This window comes from Sinocyclocheilus rhinocerous, unplaced genomic scaffold (assembly GCF_001515625.1).
Source record: "Sinocyclocheilus rhinocerous isolate Xijiao unplaced genomic scaffold, SAMN03320098_v1.1 scaffold1053, whole genome shotgun sequence".
Classification (NCBI taxonomy): Eukaryota; Metazoa; Chordata; class Actinopteri; order Cypriniformes; family Cyprinidae; genus Sinocyclocheilus; species Sinocyclocheilus rhinocerous.
The window spans coordinates 220,946-228,118 of record NW_015638958.1 but is presented as its reverse complement, the minus strand read 5'-3'; positions in this window follow the sequence as shown (position 1 = coordinate 228,118).

The following is a 7,173-nucleotide window of genomic DNA, read 5'->3' as shown; positions in this document are numbered from 1 at the left end:
ATAGCTGGCCAATCACAGCTCACCTCGCTTTTTCAGACCGATGAGCTTTGTAAAAATTGACGCGTTTCAGAAAGGCGGGGCATAGAGGAGAAACAATAATGTACAGTATGTGGAATAGAATGTGTTTTTTGAACCTTAAACCGCATAAACACATTTCATTACACCAAATACACAAAATAATGTTCTTTTTAGCAACATCATATGACCCCTTTAATGTTCAGTTCAGTGTTTTTTGGGTGGAGTGTATTCATGGGATTCCACTGCTGTTTGCATGATACAACACTATACCCACATTTTTGCATGTAGCATGTTTAGGTGTTTGTTACAATAATAGTCTATTATGACTGAATTTGAAGTTAAAAGCCATCCCCTGTCATTAGGGTTTTTAATTCCAGGTTGTTCTAGCTAAACGATGATCCCAGGTGTACAACATTTCTGTACAATTCCACATGAAATCCCCAGCTGATCAGGCTAACTATTCAAGGCAAATTAACTGGGGGATTCTTAAGGACTAGAATGAAGTGTGAATTAGAACACTGTTTGCACAAGGTCTGCCCTGCCCTGGAGAGACAAACGTGTTTCCTGGTGAACAAACTGGCCAGAGACTAGTTCACCTCAGTGCACAGAAACCAGCAAGACAAGATTAATGATCCATGTTTTTAACAGCCTCAGCATGGCCTGCGGCTGACCTGTCGAGAACACATGTGGCTCATATTTCACCCTAAAATCTAAAGAATTAAAAAAAAAAAACCTGTTGCAAAAACACAATTAAGCACATTTTCCCAAAATTTCTATTACTATAATATGAATTCTCATTACTGTTGTGCTGATAAATAAAGATATTTAAATGGAAGTACTTTTACATGATGGTTTGTTGTACTGCTTTAAATTTAGGTTAATTTAATTTCAAATATATTGTATTTCATTAATGATAATAAAAACGCTGAGAACACATTTCGATTTTGATTTAATTATTGTAATATATAATTGTAATATAATACATAATAGTTTAAGTATAGCTAATTGCAAACATTTACAAGAACAATGATTTTTAATGACATTTTACAGTCGCATGGCACTATTACAGCACACTATTAGTGGAATGTTTTCTTTGTAACTAACAAATAGGCCGTTTTATAATGTTTACACATCAAGAGTTCAAATATAGGTGGATGCCACTGTTGACACATTTCTGCATGTAAAGTTATGGCTAAATATTTGTGTTTATATCTCTTAAGTTTATTCAAATTTGCTTTAGATCATTATCCTGTTAAGGTGCCTTAAAAACCTGACAGACACCACTCAAGAGTCACATTCACACACACACACACACACACACAAACAAATGTTTCACTCTGGACTGGTCTTGCGAATTTTACGAGCAGCTATGTTGGTATGAAGAGAAAATATCATTTATGGTGTTTCTTGCTTGTTGCAATTATTTATTATTTTATTCATACACAGGCAAAATGTATTTGTTTACATAACTAATTTTCTTTTGTAATAAGTGATAGATAAATGTACTTTAAATAAGTAATTTTAAATAAGCCAGGACATTTCAACTAGATTTGGATATTTGTCAGGTCCAAAGGGAATCATTTCCTTTTCCTCCAGCTGTTTTGATGCAGTCACTTCTCCTCAGTGTCCGGTAAAACACAGATGCCTCGCTAACGTGAGCATTCTTACATAATTGTCTTTATTAAATATGTGTGAGAATTGTTTAATTTGTCAAGAATATAAAAAATGGGTTGGGCCAGATGACAGACAAGACTATTACTCATCAGACACAAGTCAATTTTTATTATTATTATTATTATAATGTATATTATATAATGATTGATTCCATTTGTTTCCCAAACAGCCGACATGAAAATTAATTATGGTTGCATGACAGAGGAAGATCAAGTTATCTGACAAAGTGTTGACTTGTCCCTGAAATTTACAATGAATTCAGCTATATTAATGCTGGTATAAACAGACTATGAGTAGGCATTTCTTTTTCCTGTGTGGAAGTGAGGTGACCTTGAACGTCTGCTGCAGGAAACAAAGACCCACCTGGCTGTCATGTCCTAAAATACAGAGGCCTCTGAGACCCACATGTCCTGTCTGAATTCCAGGCAGGCTGAGTCCTGATTCAAGAAAAAAAAACTGCAACAGGTAAGTTTTAGCAACGACGAATGAGTTGCAGAGCACCAGGAAGGGACACTCTCTGTCACCTCTGTCAACACTGAAACCGACAAACCAGACCAGTGTTTTATGTACATAACACCCTTCCCAACCACAGGAGACTTTTAAGCATCAAAATAATCACATTGTTATACACAGTCAACAGAAACACAGTATAATAATAAGGCACAGATATGCCGCAGGATAATTAACATGAATAGCAAAATGAAAGAACGTTAATGCTGATTCTAAAGGAATAATGAAAACTTGTCTAGTCATTCCAAACCTGTACATTTCTTTCTTCTGTGGAAAAACACTGAAGAGTCTTTGCTGTTCTTCTCTCCCTAATGGCATGAATGGAGCTGTTTTGCAAAAGAACCATAAATGATACACAAAAGTGGTTCATACAACTTTACGTCTTTTGTAGTTATAGGTTTGTGTAAGGATCATGGCAAAATTTACGTCATTATTCACTGATTATTTTCCACGTCGGGAAGACAACCGCTGTAACTGGATCGTTGAATCAGTGAGTTGAACTCGAAAACTAAATCATGTGATTCGTGAACGAATCATTCAAAATGACTCACTCATTCAAAAAAAATCACTCTGATTCTTTTAAATAGTTTAATAGTTACTCTAAAACCTTCATGTCATCTTATTTTTTACAAGCAGAACAGATGAATGAGGAACTCCTCTATCAATATATTTTTTTGTGTCGTATAGTAGTGAGTAAATTTTTTTGGAGAAACGCAATTAATTATAAGAAAATAACTTGAATTTTGTCTGTTTTTTCTAAAGTTATTTTGCTAAAGCAATTAACAGTTTTCAAATTATGTCAATTTTATCACAAATTTGATCGTGATTTGGTTAGTTCAAACGCAGCATGGAGCGCGCGTGAAATACTCATCGCCTCTTACTGCTAGTTAGCACAAAAAACTTGAATGAACATGTGAGTCTATGTTGAATATTACAGTATTCACTGAAACATATCATCTCTCATGTTATCTCCCAATAAGTAAGGTAAGCTGTCACTTGCTCGTTTACTTCTGTGACATTATTCAAGCTTGCTAAGCTTGTCAAGTTCTCTGAGAAGTTCAGGGAAAGCATATAGACAAAATCCTGTATTATTATATAGTATGTAAAGATAATGAAAATGAAATCAAATGAAAATTCTAGGGTTTGTGATCCCTGGTATCAACCACACAATCCACATCAGTTCTTCATGTTCAGATTTGCTCCTCCTGTGTTTGGCAGAACAGTAAATGCAGAGGCCAAGCCGACTTTGATCCAGCCAACCTTGTAAGAGCTAATGAGAAGCAGAGATGTATCCAATTTGTTGAGGGACATCTGTTTGTGCTTTTCGGTAACTTTACAGGTGAATGTAGAAGACTCTGGCAAGCAGGGAGGTGAGGAGGAGGAGGGTGAAGAGGACGACGAACAAATATCACTTTGAGAAAGAGAAAGAAGAGGATTCTGGAAAGCATATGACCAGTGACCACAACTGAGGCTGTGCAGCTGCAGCTTGTGCATGCAAATGTCCAGCTAAAGCATGACGGCAGCTTTTCAGAGCTCTGTTCTGCAGGTAATACTGTTCCTCTGGCTCTTACAGTATATATTGCATATATTGACCATTTTAGCACCATCCGCTAAATGTAAGCAATTTTAAGGGAACAGGGAGGTTTCCTGCCATTAGATCATGTCAAGCTAATGATGATGAACCGTGATTGTGATGTATACTAAAGGTCAATATTCAGAATCTGACTCTGCACAGAGAGCCACGAAAGCCACCGTCCATTCAGACAACAGGGTCATCAGTGTCAAGCTTGTGTTTGTTATTTAAGACTTAGCAGAGTTTTCTCTTCTTGCGAGAGAGCGTTTGGCTAATGCTCCTTCCTCGGCAGGGATTATTTTTATTGGCACTGAATGCATGGCCCATGATTCAGTACTGCTCTTGGGCTCAGGCCCTGGGAGAAGCATTAAATGCACATTCATGGAATTTGCAGACACAGAAGACAGTGGCAGCTGGAGAAAGAGCGAAACGTTTGCAGTCTCGTACCTAGACTGATGTGTCCTGCACATCTAACTCTTTCCTTGGAATAATCTGTGATATTCAGTGATCCGAGATGAGAGCAAATAATCATTTTTAAAGGGATAGTGCACCCAAAAATGAAAGTTTTGTCATCTACTGTACTTACCTTTATATCACTTGAAACTTGAATGCTGTTTCTTTTTCATGGACTATGAAAGTTGTTTAAAAGAAAATCAAAATCTAAAGACACGACACATTTTCTATTCAAAGTATTCACAGTACTGTATATTCATGATGACTCTGTGGCCTATATAAGATTTTTTACATTGTTATAAAATTGCAATCATTTTAATGCACCTTTTATTTGGCTATTAAGTAGACTGTCATTATATTAATTGTCTCTTCCATGAGTTTCAAGTAAAATTGATGTTTTAATATTAGATTTTTTTTTTTTTACATTTAATTAGCAGAAATACTAAAGCTGGACTCTGGAGCTGGTTATTTTGATTAATTTCTGTCAATCGTTTTGAGATGTGTGACACTTTTACTATATACGTTTTATTGAACAAGAGAAAAAAAAGATTCATTCTTTTGATCATTTAGAAAAAAAAAAAACATTGTGGAAACATGGCTAGATTTGTACTTTATTATCACTGCATTTTACTACATTTACATTAAATAATTAGAATGTAATTGCTACATTTGTTGTTTTATTGAAATGGTGGCCTGATGGATACAAAACATTATTTTAAGGTATTTATTTGTAAGACAGTTGAGTAGTAGATGGTTATTGGTCAATACATTCACCTTCCCTTGCTTTATACAGAAAAGGAATAAAATTACACAGGTTTGAATAATGAAGAGGAGAAAAAAAAAATCATTTTTGGTGAACCATCCCTTTAAATCACAATAAGGATATTGAATTGAATTCCAATATGAAAAACTGTTTTTAATTATAGTGTGTGAATCAGATTATGAATTCTATGGAGAATGAGTCTCTATCATTTCTGTGGCACACTACTTCCTATTATGCAAGCAGGGTAATATTTCACCTTTCATTTGGCTGTCAGGTGAATACGTTTGAATGTCATTGTCTCTCATTAGATTTAAAAGAGAGGAATGCCCACCTGTCACACCTGGCGTGTTGTAAATTATGAAGAGAGAAGAATTCAAAAGTGCTTGTCTAAACAGGTTCATTTTTAGACACACTTAATAGATACTTTACAGCGTGGGACGGAACATATAGAACCTGTATGCAAAATGCCTGTAGCATAGAATATATAAAGTACAGCCATGGATTTGCCATGAACATGCACATTAATTGGTCATAAAATTAGATACTTTTCAATTTGCAACAATAAAGAAATTGGAGTCTGTTTAAATAACACAAAAACAAAAGATTTTATGTCTTTATTAAACAAGTGTAAAACTTTCACAGTTTCACAGTTGACTTCCGTAGTGTTTTTTTCCCCCATATAACTACCGTCAACTGTTTGTTACCAACATTCTTCAAAATATCTTATGTGCTCAACAGAAGAAAGAAACTCATACAGGTTTGGAACAACTTTAGGGTGAGGCATTTTTTGGGTGAACTATCTCTTTAAGTGTTAAGATAGGTTTGAGTGTTTTCAGAGTATTTCTGTCTTTAGCTAACGTCATTGAGCATTTTGTGCCATGCTCTTTCAGTCTTCATGCAGGACACCCACTTAGGGAGTATAAACCGTGCTGAACTTTCTCCATTTATAGACATATTTATCTTACCGAGGACTGATGAACAGAAAGCTTTCAGAAATACTTTTATAATCCTTTCCAGCTTTATGCAACAATTCTTCATTTTTAGCTGTTATGAGATCTCTTTTGTTTGAGGCTTGGTTCACATCAGGCCATGCTTCTTGTGAATAACAAACTCAACATTTGTAAGCGTTTTATAGGGCAAGGGCTCTGACCAACACCTTCAATCCCGTCTCATTAGACTCCATGGTTAGTCTTTGGAGAAATCATTAGCTGAGAGATTCACATTTCAATCAAGACATGAAAATGCATCGTGTTGTGACTTAGCTGCAGATTTTACAAAGCAGTTGCAGAAAAGGCAGAAATCATACTTCTCCTGCAACTTTAATAGCTTAGCTCCTTAATTACTATCGAAAAATAGCTGCAGGCTTTGTGGTTTGCATGTCTAATGTGAGGCAGATTTGTGTTCTCGTAGAATAGGAGCTCAAATACATTGTTCTTGCAGTGACTCAAATCTTCCATGCCCCTGGTACTGCCTTGGACACTCGTCTGCATATATCAGTCATTCAATGAGGAAAACGTGCCCAGACACATCTTTCCATGATGATCAGCATCTTCATGCAAATTCCACTTTCATTTAGAAGAACTGAAAGTCAGAGCCCATGGGAACTCATGGCTGAGGAGCTTCATCAACTAATCAAGCTATAAATGCTTAGTCAGTCTAAATCAACAAGCCTCTCTGACATACTTCATTTGATTGGTCAATCATGGCTTTCAGCAGTAAAATATTTTTGTATAATAACCACTAAACTACTGACAATTGATACATAATTTCACCTGATGTCAATATTTAATGTCCCTTTATTTATATATATTTGCTATTTCAAATAAATGCTGAATGTTCTGTTGTTCAATCAATCACATAACGGCTGTAATATTTTCCACAAAAGCAACTGTTTTCACATTGATAATAAGAAGAAATGTGAGCACCAAATCAGCATATACGAATGATTTCTTAGGAATCATGTGACACTGAAGACTTGAGTAATGTCTGCTGAAAATGTTTCTGTCATCACAGAAACAAATGACATTTTATCAAAATAGAAAAGTTATATATAATATTTCACAATGTTACTGCTTTTAACTATATGTTTGATCAAATAAATGCATCCTTCATGACCACAAGATACTTATTTCAAAACAAACAAAAAATTACTGACCCCAAACTTTTGAAAGGTAGTGTAAAA